Genomic DNA, 24,989 nt, shown 5'->3' with positions numbered 1-24,989 from the left:
TTTTTTTCTTCAGCAGCCTTTGCGACTTTTAACCACACAGTCTACCATAGCCGAGCCATTATACTAGGAGGATGTGTTATAATTATATATCAACAGACATACCAGTCATACCTGGTTATGCTGGAATCTATAGAATGTTATGGATATCCTACATGGCTTAAAGTATGTGGACACCTGAATATCTCATTCCAAAACCATGGGTATTAATATGGAGCTGGCCCCCCCTCCCTTTTGCTGCTAAACAGCCTCCATTCTTTTGGGAAGGCCTTTGATTAGATTTTGGAAAACAACTGCGGGGAATTGCATCCATTCAGCCATAAGAGCATTAGTGAGGTGGGCACAGATGTTAGGCAATAAGGCCTGGCTCGCAGTCGGCATTCCAATTGATCCCAAAAGGTGCTTGATGGGTTTGAGGTCTGGGCTCTATGCAGCCCAGTCATGTTCTCCACAATAATTCTTTAACGGACCTCATTTTGTGCACAGGAGCAGTGTCATACAGAGATAGGAAAGAGCCTTTCCAAAACCGTTGCCACAAAAGATGGAATCACACAATTCTCTAGAATGTCAGTGTATGATGTCGCATTAATATTTTCCGTCACTGGGACTAAGGGCTCCAGGACACATCATGAAAACCTGTCCAGGTCACTATTCCTCCTCCACCAAAATTTCAGATTGCAATATGCATTTGTGTAGATGCATTCTCCTGGTATCCGTTAAACCCAGATTTGTTATCAGACTGTCAGATGCTGAAGCGTGATTCATCACCCCAGAGAACCCATTTCCATTGCTATAGAGTCCAATGGCAATGTGCTTTATACCACACCAGTCAATATTTACCATTGCATATGGTGATCTGAGGCTTGTGTGTGGCTGCTCAGCATGGAAACCCAATTCCAACGAACAGTTCTTGTGCAGATGTTGCTTCTAGAGGCAGTCTGGAACTCAGTAGTGAGAGTTGCAACAGAGTTGATTTTTACGAGCTACACTCTTCAGCACTAGGCGGTCCCATCCTGTGAGTGTGTATAGCCTACTGCTTTGCGGGTGAAATGCTATCTGCTCCTAGACATTTTCACATCATATCAGCACTTATAATTTGGAGCAGCTTTAATAGGGCAGGAATTTGACAAACTGACTTTTTGGAAAAAAGTGACATCCTATAACAGTGCTGCGTTGAAAGTCAGTACGACCTATTATACTGCTAATGTTTGACTATGGATATTGAATAGCTGTATGATTGATTGTATGTATGCACCCCTTAGCAATGAGTGTGACTAAAATGGCCAAACACTAGTTAGAATGGGTGTCCACCTACTTTTGGCCATGTAGTGTATATATTCTGCATACTAATTGTATACCAATCTAATTATTACTGGGGGGGGGGGGTGAAACACACAGATGCACTAGAGGCGGCAGTCAGATCAAAAATAGAATATTAATATGACTTGAAATGTGATCCACACCCTATACCCTAGGTTCCCAAACTGTGGGAGCCGCGGCGCTGTCACAAGGGTGCTGTGGACAGGAAGAGGGAAAAAAACAAAATTACCAATCTGGCGGCGCCCGGGACCCAGCATCCTCCTCCCTCCTTACTGAATGTCGGGTGTGACGTCATCACGCCTGACATATTCAGTGAGAAGCGGCAGGAGAGGATGCTGGGTTCTGGGCGCCGCCGGATTGGTACGTTTTTTTTGTTTTTGGTTTTTTTTCCTCTTCCTGGCCACGGCGGGATGCAGAGAGGGCATAGCGAAGATGCAGAGAGGGCACAGAGTGTGTGGGTGAAGGGGGCACAGAGTGTGTGGGTGAAGGGGGCACAGAGTGAGTTAGCTGTAAATTATTCTTCGACAAATATAATTGAAAAAAAATGTATAAAAATATTCTTTTCCCTTGGATTTATGTGTATTATTTTTGCATACAACTAAAGTATTTCTGTCCTGACCTAAATACTTATTACGTTTTTTTGACTACTTATAAAACAGGACTGCTCGGTAATTATTTTGGAGGGGTGTCTTGAAAAAATTATGGAGACTCTAAGGGGCATATTCAATTGACGGCGGGATCGCCGAAAATCCCGCGCTCAAAGAATATTACCGTTAATACGGTAACTACTCGCTGGATTTCAGCTCGCAGCTCCCTGGGCTCAGGGAGCTGCGAGCTGAAATCCAGCGAGTAAATTACCGTATTAACGGTAATGTTCTTTGAGTGCGGGATTTTCGGCGATCCCACCATCAATTGAATACCCCCCTAAGGGTGCTGCGAACTGCAAAAGTTTGGGAACCACTGCCCTATACCATGGGGAGTCAAATAAATGCAACCTGTGGATGAAAGTAGTAATCATTCATTATCATCATCATCACTATAGCGCCACTGATTCCGCAGCACTGTACAGAGAATTAATTCACATCAGTCCCTGCCCCATTGAAGCTTACAGACTAAATTCCCTAATACACACAAAGACAGAGACACACACAAAGACAGAGACTTGGGTGAATTTTGCTAGCAGCCGATTAACCTACCAGTATGTTTTTGGAGTGTGGAAGGAAACCTGAGCACCCAGAGAAAACCCACGCAAACACGGGGAGAACATACAAACTCCACACTGGTAAGGTCATGGTCGGGAATTGAACTCATGACCCCAGTGCTGTGAGGCAAAAGTGATAACTACTAAGCCACCGTGCTGGCCTATATATAGGTCAAAAAGTCTCAGAACATACAGGAAGTCAAAGGTCACATAGGGTTCACTTTGCCAAATATGCACAATAATCTTACAGCTTTGCCAAGACACCCTATTATTTCTACAGCCAATGTATAAATAAATGGCTTCTTAGGATACTTTATTGTCCAATATGTTTTGTTTCCAAGATGATTTTGTCTTTACATGCATCTGTCATGACCTCTGAAATCATGGTTTAAGTTTTGTATAAGTGTTAATATCTGCAAATTGAAGCAATATTTTGGCTCTATAGGGTCCATAATCTTGTAAGGCAACTAAACTTCCCCTATCAGCTGGTCATATGACTACACCCTTTTTCTTAGAAAGATTCCACAGTGCAAAGCTCTCATCTTTCGACATGGTATCAAAATAGATTCTGCATTACAGTATTCCTGAACATCCTAGTCTAGCATTCAATTGAAAGTTTTTATGGATGCATTTAGAACTGGGAGGATAAAATATACTTGTAATGTGGAATGGAACTGAAATAGAAGCTGTACCAGGCTCTTCATTCTTGTAAAACTTGGATTTTTAAATCTTAGCTTTCTAGACAGTGGAAAAGATTTGATCTTCCAATCAAAAACTGAAATTCTCATCCTTGCTACAAATAATAAACATCCCTATAACACTTAATACTCTGTTTTGCTAACAGGGCGACTAGACAAGTTATACATCATACTAAGAGTCCCCATGGAGACCTTCTTTTGTAGAGCCACACAACCTCCTCCTTTTGCATTACCATTCTATAAAAAAAAAAAAAAAAGCGGCCTTATTAATGTCAGAGTTCTCAGGGTCACTACCTTCAGTAACCTTGTGAGAAGTGACTAATCGCACCTAAATCCATGTACTTGTTCCTAGAGCAGAAAACACCTGTATCTGCCCCTTGTAACTTGGAATTTTGATTGGTCCACAGAGTCTGCAATTTTATGATGTCATCAAAAAAGCAGTGGGCCCGGATTAGATTGTGTGCAACTTTGGCATCCCAATTTCCTGTGGTTTTTTTTCCCAATTCATGCACACATTTAGATCTGGGATATGGGTTTTCTTTGCATAATTTGGAGTAGGTATAAATGGTTTAGCTGTGCTCTTTAAAACCACTGTAGGAGAAAAGGCTCAGTGATCACTTCAACATGTATGACATTTACAAGACAGTAGCAAATATTTACTTTTTTCTCTGGCAACTTCCTGAATTACAGGTTTCTGGAGAATGGATCTCATACCTGAAAATACATTGTGGCACACCTGTACACCATGCAAACATGGCTAAGTGGTTCACTTGTTAATCAGACCAAACATCAGGATGGGGAATAACTGTGATATAAGCAACTTTGACCATGTAATGATTATTGTTGCCAGATGGTGTGGTTTGAGGATCTCAGAAACTGCTGATCTCCTGAGATTTTCTCACACACAGACTTCTAGAATTTGGAGAGAATGGTGCACAAAGCCAAAAAAAATCCAATGAACGGTAGCTCTGTTGGTGAAAATGCCTCGTTAATAATAGGTCAGAGGAGAATGGCCAGGCAGGACAGGAATGCGACGGTAACTCAAATGTTACAAAGTGTTGTGCAGAAGAGCATCGCTGAACACACAGCACTTCGAACCTTGAAGTGGATGGGCTACAGTAGCAGAAAACCACACCGAGTTCCATTCCTGTCAGCTAAGAACAGGAAACTGCTCACAAAAACAGGACAGTTGAGTATTGAAAAACGTCATACAATGTGATGAATATCAATTTCTGGTGTGACATGCAAATGGTACGGTCAGAAGTTGGAGTAAAAACAGGAATGCATGGAGCCACTGTGTCTCGTGTCAACAGTGCAGGCTGGTGATGGTGTAATGGTGTTGGGAATGTCCCATAAAACCAATGAGCATCATTTAAATGCCACAGCCTACTTGTGTAATGTTGCTGACAATGTGCATTCCTTTATGGCCACAGTCTACCCATCTTCTAATGGCTACTTCCAGCAAGATAATGCACCTTGTCACAAAGCGCACTTCATCTCAAACTGATTCCACGGATATGACAATGAGTATAATATACTCCAATCTCCTCCATTATCACCAGATCTCAAAGTAAAGCAACTGCTTGATGCTATCATGCCAATAGGACAAGAATCTCATAACAATCTAACGATTGTTTCCAGCACCTCGTTGAATTGAAGTCACAAGGAATGCAGGCTGTACTGGGGCCAAAGGGGGGGGTCCTACCCTGTACTAGAAAGTGTTCCTAATACAGTGGATTTTATATATAGTGGAACAATTCATATGGTTTTAAAAAAAAAAAAACACACATATATACATACATATATATATATATATAGTTTCCCCGATAATAAGACCTACCCTTACTTTTCGCAGAACGGTCCAAAATAAGCCCTAGCTAAATGCCCATTTTGCCCGGTCCCTGCGCTACAATCCAAAGCCCGCCCCCCCCCGCATGAAATGGATGCCGCTGTTCAAAATGTAACAGTGGCATCCAATCACAGCTGCAGCGCCTCGCTATCTCACAGTGAGGCGCTGTGAGACAGTGATTGGATGTTTTCTGTGAGTAAGTAAAGGATTATAAAGCAGGACTGAGGGGCAAGATGTGGATAAAAGCAGGACTGAGGGGCATGATGGGGATAAAAGCAGGACTGAGGGGGCAGGCCGGAATTCGGGGTATGGACACTTATTATTATGTCGTTGGAGAGGACATGACCAATTTTGAATAAAGGCAGGTTTTTTTTTGTTCACACTTACCTGTTTATTGAAATTGCCGTCAATGTTAATTAATATAATTAACCCGAAAATGTGCTATGCTGTTTTTTTGGCCCAAAAAAATATAAGACAGTGTCTTATTATCAGGGAAACACAATATTATATTTACACACACAATATATATATATATATATATATATATATATATATATATATATATATATATATACACACACACACATACATACATATACACATACATACATACACACACACACACGTCAAAAGCCTAGTAATTTCAAAAAGTAATGGTTTTGCTTTTCAGAGATACACGCTTTTTTTTTAAGAAACATAATTTTTATAACGTCAAGTTGTTCTATTTCCAAATGAATTATTACAAACAGGGCTTAATCTCCCTCTCTGTTCTGTGAAATAGAACTGTTCCCAGAACCAAAGATTTTTGATGAAATGTAAACAAGCTCATACCAAATCACTAAGTGCACATTAAATTAAACGAATCACTACCATATAAACTGCTGATTCTCACATAATTAGTTTATGTAACAAGATTTTTGCCAGTTGTTGTTCCTATAAGATATAACCTTGTTTGTAATGACGACTAGTAGTAAGTTTATGCCAAAGCATAGACATGTTTAGATATATTTGTTAAAATGAAATGGTAGCCATGATTCTCTTTTAAATCAATAACATTTTAATGTCTTTATTGAGGTCTTCTCATTAAGTATACTATGGTCATTAAAATATAAAAACACAAACTAAGTTCAACCTAGCCTAGTTGAATCAACACATCACATCATGTGCATGCTAAAACAAGTTTTTGTTTAAGGAAATATCACTTTATTAGGTCCTAGTGTGCCATAATTGGGTTACAACTCATATGAAGTTTTCATATATGGAAGACATGGCAATAAGTCATCAGTTAGTTATTGTGTCCAATGGAGCAATAGTGACCTATTTTTTTTTTACAACAAATGATGATGTGACTGACTGAGCAGTTTTGTTTTAAAAGACACACTCTCTCGATTAACTAAAAGTCATGTGTAAGGTTCCAAACATGTGGCATTGTGATTAAGCACTTTGTATGAATGAGCGGTGACCTATCAGACTCATTTGTAATACAGTTTAGAACATGAGAACAAATAAATTGTTAGAAATAGGTTACAGCACTTAATTTGCAGTGTGGTAGGACCCGCTTGCATCATTTTCCAATTTGCATTCCATATTAAATAATGAGAAACTTAGGTCGGGTAAAACAGGGGAGGTTATGGATCACCAGCATGGATTGTAACATATACATATTGCTGCACAGTCGTACTGCACAGATTGAGGCAGATTCAATTAGCCACGGGCATTCCGGGTGACACTTTGCGGCTGATATTTTAGAGAAATATTTGCTCATTTTTCCTCGCGCTCCATAGAGGTGTGAGGAAATATGGACGGATATTTTGACCATTGTGACAGTAAAAAATGCACAGCCGCGATGTTCTCAGGAACTTTGCAGATAATTGAATCTGCGCCAAAGAAGGGGAATTCAATAACCGCAAAGTGCAGCTGGAGAATCCCTTTGTGCACTTGCAGGTATTACGGTAGAGGAATCAACGCTCATATGAGGCGTGAGCAAAAATGAGCAGAAGTTTCAGACTACACAAAGCCAAAGAGTCTCCAGCGGTACTTCACTTTGAACTGAAAATCCCCCTTCCCAATAATGCATGATGTGGACTTAGCATACTTGGTTATCAAGATTTCAGAATTTTAACAAACATTATTATAACTTAATAAATAATAAAAATAAATACAAAAGGTTTTTTGTTTTTGCTTTCACACTTAGTGTGCAGAGGTTAGCTATCAGACTTGCTAACATTTTTAGATCTGGTGTCATCTGGCTTGAATAGCAACTTGCAAGCACCCTGCTATGAGATCCAGGTAATACTGAATCTAATAGATTAAGTGGAGATCCGATCTGGATTGCATTACACTGCCCACCACACAGGTAATCCCTGGTAACTTCAACATGACTTCACCACATTACCAAGCATTCCCCTATTCCCCTGCTACTTAAAAGTACCTTGAACTGAATACAGAAGTACTGGCAACTGTCAGTCACAGCCCGAGTCCAACAATGATGGAGTGCATGGAAGTTATAGCCACCGACCGCAGTAAACGTATTGCGTCAACTTGAATAATGGTGAAACAAGGAGGCTGTTTAGGTGAATGAAGGTTACAACATGCTCCATAACAGTTGCTGTTAAACAGCCAGGGCGGCATGCGGATGGCAGTTACAGTAATCTGCACATTATCTCTATGCCCTACCTTACACTTTTTCTTATTCTCACAAAGCATTGAATATTTGTGGATACTGTTAAATGACACAGTAGTGCTGAGGATTGACATCACAGCTAAACAAGACTAGATTTAGGATCTACTGAACTACCATCTCTTTTCATCTGCTGGACTCACTGAGCTCAACTATTATTGCTGTTATTATTAGCTATATTTATATAGTGCTATATTTTTATAGCTTACTTAGAGCTGTGCATTAAGATCATCATGACATAAAACAGAAGGTAAAGATGGCCCTGGCCAAATGAGCTTACACTCTAAGGTGTGGATGGATGCTGCCATCTGTTTGGCTGCAGGACTCATTGAGCCCAACTGTCGGCATTCTGGACCACGTGGCAAAGTTGAGAGACTGCCTACTCTATTTGCCCCAGCCAAGGGGGGGCATTAAAGTAGCCTCCACCTTTACCTCTCTCACAGCCTTCAAAACTTTAAACGCTCTCTGAAAACTCATTTCTTCATTAGAGCTTACCCTGCTCCCACCTATACTATCCACACAAATGCACCTCACAACTGTGATCTCCACTCTGAGCCACACTTGTTATCTTGTTTCTACTCCCCAACCAAAGAGTTGAATAGGAAGGATTTTTCATTATAATATAGAAATACCTGGCTGTAAACATTTATGGAGTTATGCACATAGACACGCTGGTAATTGCTGCATATCCTTTTGTATATAAATGTGTGAATTCTATAACAGGTTTGCTCTATGCATTCCTGTGCAATTTAAAGCTTAACAGAGCTTCACAATTATTTCTTCAATTGACCTGTTAATGTCATTACATTACCATGAAGAAACAAAAAGGTGGTAAAAATACATTACATGGCATTATGAAGGGATCTAGATAAATCTAAAAGTAGTGGTGATATTGCTCTATTTAAAGGTAATATAATTGAGCCTGCATAATGATAATATGACCACTGACTGCGCTATTCCAGGGTATGCAATTATTTATAAATCTGCAAAAACCGCAGTCCTGCAGCACAAAGCAAGTCTCTTCCCCTTTTGTGACATTCACCTATTTTTTTGTGATTGCATTCGTTTATATGGTTAAGCTCATTAAAATGACCACCTGTGGGGTGCACTATTTTACGTTTTCTGATGGGAGGAGCTAAATGAAGTGGGACATTCTTTGTTGAATGCAGACTAAGATCAGGAATGCACCAAAACAAACAAGTTTTATGTTGCAGAATATGCAAATAAACTTCACGGGACAGACACTGCACAATTTAGGTGACCTTTGCAGTATATTAGGTGGCCACAGAGCTGCCCTCTACCACACGCAAAAATACATGTATAAATGTTTCTTTACACGTTCTTTAGGTTATTAGTAGTTATGCATCAGACATTTCAATTTTACCAACAACTGAAAGTCCCGATCAGAATGCAGATTTATGTGTACACACTATACACGTTTTATAAGATTTACCTTCAGAACTGTGCTCTTCATCGGTCATAACCACCTGCTGAAAAAATTGTGACTCTAAACTCTATAGAGATCTGCCTGCACTGCTGGTTGTGAGTGCATACACACTTTAGAATTTACCCGACATAATTTCATTGTTTATAGGAGGTTTTTAGTCAGTTTATAAAATCAAATGAAACAATAGAATGTGCTTTCGTACGATAAAACATGATCGTATACACTAATGCAATATAGGACCTAACAGTGTGATTGGCACAATAATCTGATGAAAAACATGTAGTGTGTACCCAGCCTTAGATATATGCTGCATACTCCACAGTACTGTGGATGCAAGCAACATTGGCTGGTCAAGAACTTTCGCACCACCACAACCTTGTAAATTAAGTTACTAGTGGGTAAGGCCCAAACCTTAATAGCCTCCTCTAACATGACAGAAGAAAAACATGAAAGATGCTGATTTACCTCTTACTATATAAAGCAACAACTCAAACCTCTTTCAACTAAACATTTGTACTTACTCTCTAAAACATTTCTGCTATATATAATAGTTTTTTAGCCAACAATGGGTCCATATAGAGTATCATGAGGACCCGTTGTGCTCTAGTTCAACACTGAACCATTCAATAAATATGACATCAGGGCAGGACATATTTATATCGACCACTGCTGGTCACCATAACACAGTCATACAGCAGTGTATATCAGAATATTCAGCTTGTCTTCAGCAAGCAAATTATCACTTTTCATTAGTTTTCATAATTTCTTTCAATACTTACAAGCACATTTCCTAAAAGATATCTATGAATCTGCTAAATATAATCTACTACTAATTAATTTTAACAAAACTATGGGTGAAAATATGTTAAATGTACAATAAATGTGTACTATATTGAACCCAAAAATCTAGTTACCTTGCAGATCCAGGTATCAAGCATCTGATATATTCATATTCTAAAGTCAGCTGGTGTTATGACATCTGAGCACAGGATAGAGGTGGAAGGAAGTGGAAGGGAATGTGTATCCTGTTATACAGAATCCCCTCATACAAAGGCTATTATAGAAAGGGTATATAACCCCTCTTCCTTTCCTTCCTTAAATAGGGTCAAATACTTGAGATTTTTTTTTTTTTATTCATTTTATAAAGAGAACACATTCTGTCAAATTGGCCCACCAGTCAATCTGTACTAAATCCTTCATTATTATTGCTGTGTCCCAGCAGGACTTGCTCCTAGTTTCCTTAATTCCAGAAAATAACTGCTTAATTCAAGAAATTTGAGCAAACCAACCATAACTTTAAGGGCTTATTTACATCTATTCCCCGTTTTGTGCTTTTCACATATTAATAAACACAGGTTAGGACAAAAACAACAAAAAGTTGTCCGTAGTGCCGGTCCCACAACTGCGTTCTAGAATTTTTAATGCCACTTTTACAACGGAGCAAGCCCAATTTCTCATATGTTAACATGCTTTACCAGTATGATAGATTGCATTGTTAAAAATGCAACAAGAAAAAGCGCATGGAAAACATCACTAAAATGTGTCTATAGCGTGTAAGAGTTTTCATGCACTTTTATCCATTTACTCAGCTCCTGTGTGAATGTGCCCCAACTATTTTGCAGAAGCTTAATGCTACCAATGCAGCCAATGTATAGAAAGCCTAATGTTTTACTGATGGAAACGGATACCAATTAGACAGGCGATTCCAGCTCTGCACAAACCTTGCAAGCCTTTGCTTATTCCCTAGTGTAACAGCAGTTACAGACTTTGTTTATCCATTTTAAACCCCCAGATGCGGATTATTTCACCTGCACAGTTGTCTAGGTTTGCAGCAAGTTACAAGCCACCTAGATGTATCATCTATAAACGAAACATATATCTTCAACAAAGGAGACCAAAATTGGCCCAATATTGCACTGGCCTGCATGTGGCAAAAAAAGCATTGCCATATAATTGTTAAGCTGGGTACACACTACAGAAATTTCAACCAACTTTTTATGCCGAGCGATTTTACATGCGATCGATGTTCCGATCGCTCGGTCCATGGACTGCATACACACTAGCCTTGTTTAGGACGATAAAGGGAAGAGCGGACATCCCTTTAGCGACTTTTTACAGCCATGTTGTCGTGAGCAATGAATGTAATTTCGTACTCACTGTTGTGGATCGGTCGGAAGTTTGTACACACTACACAGCAGAAACGAGATTGGAACGAAAATATTAAACGGTACGACCAACCAAATGAGGCGACAATCGTCCATTTGGGCAGACTTTCAACCATCGTGTCACTGCACACACTGACCCGACTTTTGAACGAGCGGTCGTATGTCGGCTGATTTAGCCGATTATTGGATGAAAACTGTAGTGTGTACCCAGCTTTAGTAAATGCATTTAGAAGTTGGCCGCTATCAGTCTGTGTGTGCAGGAATCTGCCGATAGTATTAACAGGCATCAGATTTACCATAAATGACTTGTACGATCAGGTTGACGGATCTCATTAAACTAGCTTTTTTACTTCATTCACTAAAAGCACAGTATAAAGGTAAAGATTACTACTTTCATATAACTTCTCTTAATAAATATGATATTGTAGGATCTATATTCAGTATGTGCTCTTAGGTAAATTTAACCATCAAATGGGTAATTACCTTCTTATACCAAGTGCAAATGTGACATTCATATCGGCGATTTCCAAGAAAATTTGCCTTTGTAATATTTGAAGTTCATTTCACTATACACAAGTCAATTTAACTTCACTTCACTTTACTTCACAATCAGCCCAACTAATTACCGAATTAATGTAAATTTCAACATTACATTTTATAGTTTCAGATAAAATGAAAGTTTCAGTTTCATTTTATTTTATAAGCCTACCGGAAAATAATTTATGATTTGCTTTGCTTCTTGAGTATTCTTAAGGGTAATAAACAATATCATTTTTGCTACAGTACATCATAGGTTACACAATAAATACATACATACGTTTTATTTGCATCAGACTAGCTGCATACCTATAAACCCAAACGCAAGTTTAGCTTGCTTAGCCCTTAAATAATGACTTCAATATCTACATCTCTTTGTGATACAGTGTTTACTCAGGGGAGGGCTGGCAAATTTTAGCCCAGGGGGCAATACTCAACTCAGCAGCCTATTAGAAACATTTTAAAGGAAAAAAATGCAGGTGGCCCAGTGAACCAGCCCAAAGTAGCCCACTATGGGATCAGCCCAGCCTGCCCCTGTGTTTACTAGTTGGATTATACCAGCGATTGCTACTACACTTCTAAATACTCAGTTGCAGCAAAGAATGATGCCATAAACCAAATATTTAGCTTTCCCTGTTAATTTGCTATCAGTAAATATTATAACAAACAATGTCGTTAACCAAAAACAGTTATACTTGACTCCTGTTTTGGAAACAGCAAAGGTCACTATGAAAAATAATTCTGTCATTTGAAATATGTACATGGCATTAAACAGAATAAAAAAGGAGGGAGAAAAGAAATATATATAGTCTACCATTTTTATATTTTTCCCCTTGCAGGCATTCATAAGTGAAAAAAACTTTTGCAAGGCTTTGAAACAGAGGATATTGCTGCTCCTGCAATTCTGCCACCCAAGTCCCACATTAACAGAAAAGGCATATTTGCCATGAGATAGATAGATATATAGCCCACATATAACAACTTGTCCAAACAGTTGATTTAAGTGTCAAATCAGACAATCCTGAACTTGCATTACATATAAAATGTGGTTGACCAATGACACTACAAAGTAGATTAGCTGAGCCTGTGTCTATCAAAGCTTAACTGAAAAACAGCCACAACATAGTTTTAGCAGGTAACCATTTTATGGGCCTAATCAATAGTTATGAGACCGTATCCCATCAATTCAATACAAACCAATGACAAAACATACCAGTGTCAAAGTGTCTATTCGGCAAATGTGGTGCAACACTTAAAATGAAAAGGGTATTTGTTATTGAAGGTTTTCAATAATCAAAAAATCAAGAAAGTGTGCATATCATGCATTGAACAACTGAAAGAATGTTAGAATACTTGGCCAGATCGGAAAAAACCCGCAATATACAACACTGGAAAAAATATGTAGACCCAATGCACCAATGTCTGTTTGACTGCTACAGTTTTAGGGCAAATTTGTAACAGTGAGCCATTTTAGTAAGTATTCAAGGAGTACAATTCACAGTAAACCAATGCAAATTAATTTGACAAAAATTTGTGACAAATAACAAACACAAATAAGAAGTGCTGAATGGAAAAACATTTGGAATGATTAAAAGACCCCAAAAAATTAAGTTATAATAATTGGGCTTCCAAAAAATTAAATTGCATTGAAATAACAAGAATTCCACACAAGTGAAAAGAATTTAGTGAAAAGCAGCAAAACAATGGTTTTCTATCACTACTTATTGAAGCAATAGAAAATGTTACCACCATTTATCAATAAAATATCACCTGAGGGCTGATACATACCGGTGTTCTCCTCAGCACCTATTTCCCAGGTGCTCCATCCGGCTATTTTTACTTGTCACCTGGCTCTTGGAGCCAAAACAGAGTCCTATTATAATGGAATAAACCATTGTTTCTCCTATTAGAGCAGGTACTATGTGAGCACTACAGCCAGCAGTGTGTGTTAGACCATTGATTGACCAGTCCTGGCAGGTGTGGGCTATAACCTCCAACATATTTCAATATTATTAGAAAGTATTACAACTGCCCCCCACCTGGCTACTTCTTAGTGCCACCCGGCTGGCAACATTTTCTGGGGAGAACACTTTATACTCAGCTGCACCTGCGATACTGGCCGTGAGTGGTGAGGCTTTACTTACCGCTTCACCGGGAGATATGTGGATGAGTGAGCCAGCTAGCCAGTTCACACATGTGCAGTAGAACTGAAAGCCCAGACTTCGGCTTTCACTTCCACTAATGAAAAACAACAACAACAAAAAAGAAGAATGAAATAAACAGTTTAACAATAGATAATATAGTGAAACTATTAACAATTGCAAAAAAAAAAAAAATATTGGAAAAATAAAGGAATTTTTTCATTAATTTTTTTTCTATAACCACCATCCTGATATGGCGTTTCCAAAAGAAAAATTGTCGTGGTAATTGCTTTTCATGAAGAAGTTATCATAAAACCCAACATATCTTATCAGTGGGGCAGGTTACAATAGAAGTGCTTTTGCTGGTGCTTACTCCTTGATAGATAAGGCGAAGTCATTGGCCATAAGACTTTTTATCTTTGTAAATAGACCCCAAAATGAAAAACAATGCTAGCATATATCAGCACTTTAGCAAGTCAATTTAGATTAACACAGTGATTTCGGGCAGAGATTGCTTTAAAAATGTAGCTTCCAGTTAAGCATAAAAACAGAGCTATAATGTTCTGATTAAAAAAAGGGAGTGCTATTCACCTTACTACATACTATACAGATATTTTTTAAACTGCCGTTCCTTAAATAAAAAAACACATACAATCAGAAGTCATATCAAAAGTTACCATAATTGCTCCTTGCCTAAGCCATAAACACATACATGAACCCCAAATCTAAAACTCATGCTCTTAACTTCTCAAAATCAAGTCAACTCAAGACCCCTCTCAAATTAAAATGATCAGTTATATAAACACAGTGCCCATACAATTAGTCATATGCATCGACAGACACTGTCAGTGGGCCCACAACGTAAGTACAAACCATGTACCCCAGCTCCCCGTCACACAGCGGGGACCCACTTCCCACAGACCAGGCGACATACCCTAGCTCCCAATCACACAGCCTGGACCCCCTTCCCACAGACTAGGCGACATACCCCAGCTCCCAGTCACACAGCCTGGACCCACTTCCCACAGACTAGGCGACATACCCCAAATCCCAGTCACACAGCCTGGACCCCCTTCCTACAGACCAGGCGACATACCCCAGCTCCCAGCCGGGACCCACTTCCCACAGACCAGGTAACATACCCCAGCTCTCAGTAACACAGCCTGGACCCACTTCCCACAGACTAGGCGACATACCCCAACTCCCAGTCACACAGCCTGGACCCCCTTCCTACAGACCAGGTAACATACCCCAGCGCCAGGACCCACTTCCCATAGACCAGACTACATACCCCAGCTCCCAGTCCCACAGCCAGGACCCACTTCCCACAGACCAGGAGACATACCCCAGCTCCCAGTCACACAGCCAGGACCCACTTCCCACAGACCAGGAGACATACCCCAGCTCCCAGTCACACAGCCTGGACCCACTTCCCACAGACTAGGCGACATACCCCAAATCCCAGTCACACAGCCTGGACCCCCTTCCTACAGACCAGGCGACATACCCCAGCTCCCGGCCGGGACCCACTTCCCACAGACCAGGTAACATACCCCAGCTCCCAGTCACACAGCCTGGACCCCCTTCCTACAGACCAGGTAACATACCCCAGCGCCAGGACCCACTTCCCATAGACCAGACTACATACCCCAGCTCCCAGTCCCACAGCCAGGACCCACTTCCCACAGACCAGGAGACATACCCCAGCTCCCAGTCACACAGCCAGGACCCACTTCCCACAGACCAGGAGACATACCCCAGCTCCCAGTCACACAGCCTGGACCCCCTTCCTACAGACCAGGTAACATACCCCAGCTCCCAGTCCCACAGCCAGGACCCACTTCCCATAGACCAGACTACATACCCCAGCTCCCAGTCACACAGCCAGGACCCACTTCCCACAGACTAGGAGACATACCCCAGCTCCCAGTCACACAGCCGGGACCCACTTTCCCTAGAGCCAAACTAGCTCTCACATAACTAAGACTACCTCAGCCACCGTCTTGCTTCCACGCACTCTCCAGTCACAACATCTACCTCCGCCCCCTCTCTCCTTTCCACACGTAAACCACCCCGCCAGACAGCAGGTCATGTAACCGGGCACACACTGTCACACCCTGTGCACACATTATATGCGCACAGCTATGTCGGAGGCACAGGGCCTTCACCCCCCGCCGCTCCCTCACCCTGTTCTCCAATTCTCCCCAACACGCAGCTCTTACCGGCGGCCACTGAAAAAGAAGACAGAAGCTGCTGAGACCCGGCCAAAGCCTCGGCCTTGATTAGGACAGCCATCCGGGCAAGCCACGGCCACACGGGGAGGAGGAGAGAAGAGCAAAGCCCCGCCTCTAAATGACAGGAGGTAGGCGGGGAAGTCAGCATGTAGAATGACCCGAATAGTAGTGTACACAAGACGGTGACAGACACACTATACTGATTATTGACTGTCAGTACCGGTGATTAGATGCAGTACACTGTTATTGTATAGCCCATATGTACTGTTAGTGCGACCTAGCTCGGAGTACACTGTCAGACTGGGTCCCATTAACAAGCCTACATGGTCATAAAAACATTTATGACGTTTCCGTGTTTGCAAGCAAGTACGTCATTGCACCTGTTTCAGTTTCAGTATACATTGTGCTTTAGCGTGCATAATTGTGTTCATTGAAACTAAAACATAAAATAAAGCGGTTATGGACACTACTAAGCATGGCAAAGGTAGTGTTTGGATTGCACTCTAATACTCACAACCGCCAGTAATGCATGCGTGTGGGGACATACTGAAAGGAATGCCAATAGACTTCTATGATAACAAATTTAAATTTTATGTATATTTTACAAAATCTTATACTTATTAAATATATCTTCCACACACTTATTGCTAAGGTACTTGGTCATGTTTTACATATGGAATGACAGCTGTTTTATACGCCATATCAATGCAGAAATATCAGTAAAAACCTGCATTTCTATCCAAAAAAACAAGCCTATTTCTCCCACATCCCCTAATCCCACACACTAATCCCTTTGCATAAGCACTCCCCCACACCTGTACAGGCGCGGGCTGGGAGAGGGAAGCCTGGGGGGCACACAGGCGGCCGCATCACATGACACGGGATGCAGCTGCCTGAGCGCTGACGCGGCCACATCCCATGTCATCAGATGCGGCCGTTGGTGAAAATGTAGTATATTGCATCTGGGCATCCCCGGCCCTAATAGCGATCTGACTGACCTGACCTGTACCCTACCACACCAGTCTCATAATGTGGAATGACGGACGATTACTATGGAATGACAGCTGTTTTATACACCATGTCAATGCAGAAATATCAGTAAAAATCTGTATTTCTCCCAAAAAAACACCCTAGTTCTCCCACATCCCCTAATCCCACACGCTAAATCCTTTGCATATGCGCTCCCCCACATCTGTACCCCACTACATTACTACAATTTGCACAGGTACATCATGAAAAGCCTCTAATAAATAACATTTCTTGGGTCCGCCAGTCAGTGGGATTATATTACACTTAGGTAAGGGGTCTTATCTAAATTTCATTCTGCTATCATAGAAGTCTATTGGCATTCCTATTAGCAGACTGAAACTGTCATTCTTTTTAGTACGTCCCATGCGTGTGCATTACAGATATTGGTTGAAACTTGAAAGGGACTTTATTAGGCGGCATAGATGGCATTTCTTTGTTTTGTGTATGACCTCAGATGAAAATGATTATTTTTTTAAGGGTTTGCATTTTTTTTTTTGCAGAAACATACTGCCAAAAAAATAAGGGCAATATTATTGTAAATGTATTAAAAGACGAAATGTCATTTACAGAGCAAGAATTAGTGCAGGAACTCACATCTGCACTGTTACTTTTCCCCTCATTTAAAGTAACCCAGTGTCATGTTTTTCTTCTAATTTTAAAAATGTAAATACATTGATTAATTCGTGCAGCATTAGGCATATGCTTTATATTACATGCCAAGACTGAGCAAAGTAAGTCATTGAAACTGGTAGGAAATCAGTGGAAAACAAAACCAGTCTCTAATGCCTTAAAATATTAGCTATCTCCTCCTCTCTTAACTCAGTTTAAGATTTTATATGAAATAATGAAATCTCATGTTAGCAAATCAAGCTATCTCACTATACATGAGATACAACTAGAGCAGGGCCACCTTAACTACATTATGGGCCCCCGGGCAATGCAGTGCACCGGGGCCCCTAAATAAATATGTGTATATATATATATATATATATATATATATTTATATTTAGGGTGTGCACCGGCCACTTTTGGGGTTTTGGGTTTTGGGTTCTGATTAGCTTGAGGTTTTGGGTTCTGATTTGTTTTGCCAAAACACCCCACGAAAGGTTTTGGGTTCTGATTTGTTTTGCCAAAACACCCCACGAAAGGTTTTGGGTTCTGATTTTTTTTTTAAAAACCATAAAAAGTGCTAAAATCCATATTTTGTTTTTTTTTTCACTCCTACACTATTATTAACCTCAATAACATTCATTTCCACTAATTTCCAGTCTATTCTGAACACCTCACACCTCACAATATTGTTTTTAATCCAAAAGGTTGCACCGAGGTAGCTGGATGTCTAAGCTAAGCGACACAAGTGGGCGGCACAAACACGTGGCCCATCGTCGGTGGCTGTGTAGGCTTAAATGGCCTTTTGCTGCTCCTCCATTCTCTGCAGCATATAGAGGGAGGAGTTCAAGCGCGTCACTACCTCTTGTTTTAGTTGATGGCAGGGCAGGTTCATGCTTTTTTGATGTAGCAGGAACAGTGAACGTAGTTTAATATCTGATACTAATATTTCTGCACTGCAGGAACAGTGAACGTAGTTTAATATCTGATACTAATATTTCTGGACTGCCTATTGAAGTTGAATCTCAACGGGATTTGGTACCGGGGACACAATACCTCCATCAACCGTCTAAATTCCACTGCACAGTAGGCGGACTCCGGACGCACGTCTAACATCAACATAGCTGTTACGGCCGCAGTTATCCGCTTTGCCATAGGATGACTATATAGGAGTGGCACTGCAGTGGCAGACAGGATGGCAGTTTGAAAAACTAGGCCCCAAAGAGTACATAATGCCAAAAAAAGAGTTGCAAGATGGAATTGTCCTTGGGGACCCTGATGTTGTTGAAATAGGACATGCGCACTTTAACAAACCAATCATTTCAGCGAAAGGGCCTACCAAACTGTGGCTGAAATGATTGGCTTGTTTGGACCCCCACAAAACGAGCTGGCAAAGAAAAAAAAGAGGTGCAGGATGGAATTGTCTTTGGGCCCTCCCACCCACCCTTATGTTGTTGAAATAGGACATGCACACTTTAACAAACCAATCATTTCAGCGACAGGGCCTACAAAACTGTGGCTGAAATGATTGGTTTGTTTGGGCCCCCACACCAAAAAAGCAATTCATCTCTCCCTGTACAAACTAAACTGGCTCTACTGAGGCAAGATGTCGTCCTCATCCTCATCCTCATCCTCTGATTCCTCGCCCCCTTCAGTGTGTACTTCCTCATCCTCACACATTATCAATTCGTCCCCGCTGGACTCCACAACCACAGGTCCCTCTGTAGTATCTGGAGGGCAGTGCTGTTCTTGATTGAGGAATTGATAATTCATTTTAATGAACATCATTTTTTCAACGTTTTGCGGAAGCAACCTCCTTCGCCGCTCACTGACCAGGTTCCCCGCTGCACTGAAAACTCTTTCCGAGTACACACTGGAGGGGGGACAACGCAGGTAAAATAGAGCCAGTTTGTACATGGGCTTCCAAACTGCCTTTTTTTCCTGCCAGTAAAAATAAGGACTGTCTGACATGTCTACTTGGATGGTGTCAGCAAAGTAATCCTCCACCATTTTTTCAATTGTGACAGCATCCAATGCAGCGACAGTAGACATGTCTGCAATGGTTGGCAGGTGCTTCAGTCCGGACCAGATGTTCTCAGCATCCCCGCCAGCGGTTCTTTTAGGAAAACTGAGCTTTTTTCTCGCAGCCACAGGTGTTGGAGAAAATGAAGGAGGAGCTGTTGGCATGTCACGGTCCTCTTCAGAGGACAATCTCCTGATCGCCGTCTTTGCACCGCTGTAGACTTGTGTCCGCCGGAAACAGAGACACAACATACGCTTTAAACCGAGGATCGAGCACGGTGGCCAGAATGTATTCCTCTGACTTTAAAAGAGTGACCACCCTCGGATCCTGGCAAAGCGTACGAAGGGCTTCATCCACAAGAGCTACATGCTTTGTTGAATCACAATGCTTTACCAGCTCGTCCCTCACTTTCTCCAGCTGCTTCTACAACAGCCTGATCAGGGGAATCACCTGACTCAAGCTGGCAGTGTCGGAACTGACTTCTCGTGTGGCAAGTTCAAACGGCTGGAGAACCTTGCACAACACGGAAATCAGTCTCCACTGCGCTTGACTCAGGCGCATCCCCACTCCTTTTCCTATGTTGTAGGTGGCTGTGTAGGCTTGAATGTCCTTTTGCTGCTCCTCCATCCTCTGCAGCATATAGAGGGTGGAGTTCCAGCGCGTCACAACCTCTTCTTTGAGGTGATGGCATGGTAGGTTCAGCCTTTTTTGATGTTGCTCGAGTCTGCGGTAAGCACTGGCAGAATGCCAAAAGTGTCCAGCAATTTTGCGGGCCACCGCAAGCATCTACTGCACACCCCTGTCACTCTTGCGGTAATGCTGCACCACCAAATTAACGGTGTGGGCAAAACATGGCACGTGCTGGAAATTGCCCATATGTAATGTCCGCACAATGTTACTGGCGTTGTCTGACACCACAAATCCCCAGGAGAGTCTAAGTGGGGTAAGCCACTGGAAGATTATTTCCCTCAGTTTCTCTAAGAGGTTGTCAGCGTTGTGCCTCTTATTAAAACCGGCATACGTTGCCTGCCTTGGAATGAGCAGCTGTTGTGGAGATGCTGCTACTGATGCAGCTGCTGCTGTTGCTGCGGAAGGCGATGCATCTACCCAGTGGGCTGTCACAGTCATATAGTCCTTCGTTCGCCCTGAACCACTTGTCCACATGTCCGTGGTTAAGTGGACAGTGGGTACAACCGCATTTTTCAGAGCACTGAGGACACTTTTTCGTACTTCTCTGTACATCCCGGGTATCGCCTGCCTAGTGAAGTGGAATCTAGACGGGATTTGGTACCGGGGACACAATACCTCCATCAACCGTCTAAATCCCACTCCACTGATGGCGGACACCGGACGCACGTCTAACACCAACATAGCTGTTACAGCCACAGTTATCCGCTTTGCAATAGGGTGACTACTGTCATACTTTGTGCTCATGGCAAACGACTGTTGGACGGTCAACTGTTTGGTGAAAGACGTAGCGTTCTTGCGACTTCCCCTCTGGGAAGATGACCGACTACCAGCAGCAACAGCAGCAGCGGCAGTAGTAGGCGTACCGCTGCAGGATTCCTCTGATGAATCCCGGATTGAAGAGGACTCAGTCTGGCTGGTGACATGGCCTGCAGGACTATATCTAATGGAGATCGTGAAGGAAGGTGACGAGGAGGGTGTTGGTGGTGTGTATCCAACAGGACCAAGGGATTTAGGTGTCCCTGGACTGCTGACGGTCCTAGCCACAGGTCCTGAACTAAACACTGAATTAAGAAGGTTCTTCAGGTGACGTATAAGGGAGGATGTCCCTAGTTGGCCAAGATCCTTACCCCTGCTTATTTGAGCTTTACATAAGCTACATATGGCCATACATTTGTTGTCCTGATTGGGATAAAAATAACTCCAGACCGAATAGGTGGATTTTTTAGTCTTCTGACCAGGCATGACGATGGGCTTTTTCATCCCATGGACAACAACTGTTTCCCCCCCTGATGCCTCATTTAAGATAACCACATCAGCATCCTCCTCGTCAAGTTCCTCCTCAGCGCCAGCTACATCAATATCCTCCTCCCGGTGTACAACATTCACACCTTCATTAGCCAAATCTGTAACTGGACTGTGGGTGATCCTTCCAGCATATGCAGAGGGCGTGCTGCAAATGGTGGAAGGAGCCACCTCTTCCCGTACAGTGATGGGAAGGTCATGCTTCGCAACCACCAACACCCTTGGTCTCGTCTTGGGGATTTGTGATGCCATCTCTTTAGAAGGCAGAGTTGTTTGCTGTGTTGTTGATGACAGCTTAAGTCTCTTAAATTTTTTAGAGGGGGGGTAGGAGAAGGGCTTAGATCCTTGGGTGAAGCTGAACCACTAGTCATGAACACGGGCCAGGGCCTAAGCCGTTCCTTGCCACTCCGTGTCATAAATGGCATATTGGCAAGTTTACGTTTCTCCTCAGATGATTTGAATTTTCTTTTTTTACTAATTGTAGTGAACTTTGGCTTTTTGGATTTTACATGCCCTCTACTAGGAGATTGGGCATCGTCCTTGGCAGATGACGTTGATGGCAGTTCATCGTCTATGTCATGACTAGTGGCAGCAGCTTCAGCATTAGGAGGAAGTGGGTCTTGATCTTTCCCTACTTTATCCTCCAAATTTTTGTACTCCATTATATGCAGCACAAGAGAGCGTACCCCTAAACCACACACACTTTGGGACTGCAGAAACAGTGAACGTAGTAATATAGATTGCAGTTCCTTTTTTTTGGGACTGCAGAAACAGTGAACATAGTAATATAGATTGCAGTTCCTATTTTTTGGGACTGCAGAAACAGTGAACGTAGTAATATAGATTGCAGATCCTATTTTTTGGGACTGCAGAAACAGTGAACGTAGTAATATAGATTGCAGTTCCTATTTTTTGGGACTGCAGAAACAGTGAACGTAGTAATATAGATTGCAGTTCCTATTTTTTGGGACTGCAGAAACAGTGAACGTAGTAATATAGATTGCAGTTCCTATTTTTTGGGACTGCAGAAACAGATTACACTATACATAGATAACAAACTATGATCATGACTGTTTACACACGTGGCAATATTACCGGAAGTACACATACGCAAGGCAGGAAGTACACATACGCTATGCAATGCAATACACTTTAAAACGTAAAACGACAATAAAAAAAAACATTTTTCTTTCTTGTCCCTAGATTCTAATTAGCGTTCCTTCAGTCTATGCAACAACGGACATTCGGTCTCTCAACACAAAGTGAACCACAGGTCTTAAACACATTGCGTTCTTTCCTGCTATGCGACGCGTCCGTCAATCCACCCTTTGTTGAGGAACCGAATAACGTAAGCGTTGTATACCTGCCGATAATGTAACTCCTAAACTCACGAGCCCCCAATTATTAAAGTAATTCTATAGTTTTAAAATAAGCATTGCCCAATCAATTGTATGTGTTTCCAAAGCACTTTGTTATTTAATTTTAGCAGATGTAAATAGTCAACAATTCAATACATTATTATATTATGATAAAGTACAGTACAGCCAATACCAAAAGATAAATACATACATACCGCTGCAATCGCTGCGCTTCCATGGGTCCCAATGGAACAGTATATCTTTTAGATAACTGTGGTCAGAGTAGACTGGCTGGCAGCTGCAGCTGTGATCATATATATATTCATTCAGTGTTACAGAGAACAATGCAAATGACGTAGCTTGCTTCAATAGGTCCAGACAAAGGGTATCTCCAGGGCAAACAGGCCATAGGCTGATTCAATCTAAGGAATTCAAAGGTGGGGGTCGTCCCTCTAGGGGGTCTGCTCCTTTCATGGCCAGCATCATACAAAGGTTCATTCCCTAATATCAATAACTAAAGTATGCAATGTGCGATCTCTTCGCCGACTGCACCGGACAGCTGCTGATGAATAGGGTTTCAGTATGATACCAGACATGCCACCTTTCCCACAACCTGAACCATATATATCACTGAAGTGCACATATAATCTTATTATATAAACTAATAATAAACCAAATGCTATCTGCTCATAAATTACAGTGTAACGGAACCAATATGAATATGAATTATATAAATAACTAAATGTTGTAATGCGAGTGTGTGTATTACGTGGCGTACGGATCGCATTTGCATGGCTAAACAATATTAAACCAATATACTTTCTTTCATTCAATTACAAGGCTTCAACAGTCCACCCTTTGATAGTATAATAAACTATCACCTTAAAGATGTTATATGCAGGATCTCAGTACCACGTTTCATTGTTATGTAATACAAATCCCCCTTGGTGTATGACCACGCTGTTTGTAGATCTAAACAAGTTATCATAAGAGTCTTAATCCTCTAAACGATTGCTTCTTTTACTATAGACCGTACATTTCTGGAGCTTGGAGATAACCTTTTGTATGCCCTTCAAGGGTGCAATAAAACACGTAATACATTATTTGGAAAGGTACAAGGTACAATAGAACATGTATCAGCTATACAGAGTTCTCTACTACAGTTCTTCAAGTTTAACAGGTTCTTCTGTCCAACGCATGTCTTTAAGCTCAGAATACATTTAAACACTTCATGTTCATCAATAGCATCATCCTATGTCTATCAATAATGTCATATGCAATCTCCTTCAGCTTGCGTTAATATACACACTTCTAATAATGTCATCAGTTCTTTTCATCAACACTTGTGGGCGGGCTATTGTCTGTTCATTCTTCCCAGTCTCCCGATACTCAGATTTAACAGTGAGCGGCTTGCAAAGCATTGGGAGACTTCAGACTAAGGGACCTAGGTGTCCTACTTTTTCCCTTAGTGTCCTCCCGCCTATAGTTCGGGTACCTCAAGAATATTTAGTGGAAAGAGAACTAATCCTACTTGATATAATCACTGAGGCACGTGTGAGCATGCCCAGCACTTTGTTTGGTCTAAAACCTTACCCTCCCAAGAATGATAATCATTCTCAAGGATGCCTTCTCAAGTCCGGATATTACTGGACTGGCATCGCTGGGTGTATCTCTTTTTTAACTATGGGGTCACCGTACTTACGGACGTA

The 24,989-nt window shown here is 41.5% G+C and overlaps 2 protein-coding genes across 9 annotated transcripts in view; one reads left to right on the top strand and one right to left on the bottom strand.

Annotated features, from left to right (window-relative positions):
- FAM135A (family with sequence similarity 135 member A) overlaps positions 1 to 16,374 on the bottom strand; it is a 107,302-nt gene extending 90,928 nt beyond the window's left edge. For 6 of the 8 annotated variants that reach the window (XM_075202583.1, XM_075202589.1, XM_075202588.1 and 3 more), the window contains exon 1: positions 16,258 to 16,374. The gene's annotated coding sequence lies outside the window, so the exon portion shown is untranslated. The remainder of the gene's footprint in view (positions 1 to 16,257) is intronic. The other 2 variants (XM_075202584.1, XM_075202587.1) reach the window with 2 other exon arrangements.
- Positions 16,314 to 24,989, top strand: part of COL9A1 (collagen type IX alpha 1 chain) — a 236,842-nt gene continuing 228,166 nt past the window's right edge. Inside the window, exon 1 of the mRNA XM_075202592.1 lies at positions 16,314 to 16,397. The gene's annotated coding sequence lies outside the window, so the exon portion shown is untranslated. The remainder of the gene's footprint in view (positions 16,398 to 24,989) is intronic.

This window comes from Mixophyes fleayi, chromosome 3, assembly GCF_038048845.1.
Source record: "Mixophyes fleayi isolate aMixFle1 chromosome 3, aMixFle1.hap1, whole genome shotgun sequence".
Classification (NCBI taxonomy): Eukaryota; Metazoa; Chordata; class Amphibia; order Anura; family Limnodynastidae; genus Mixophyes; species Mixophyes fleayi.
Note: the sequence above shows the minus strand (reverse complement) of the source record. Positions and strands in the feature narration are given on the sequence as shown.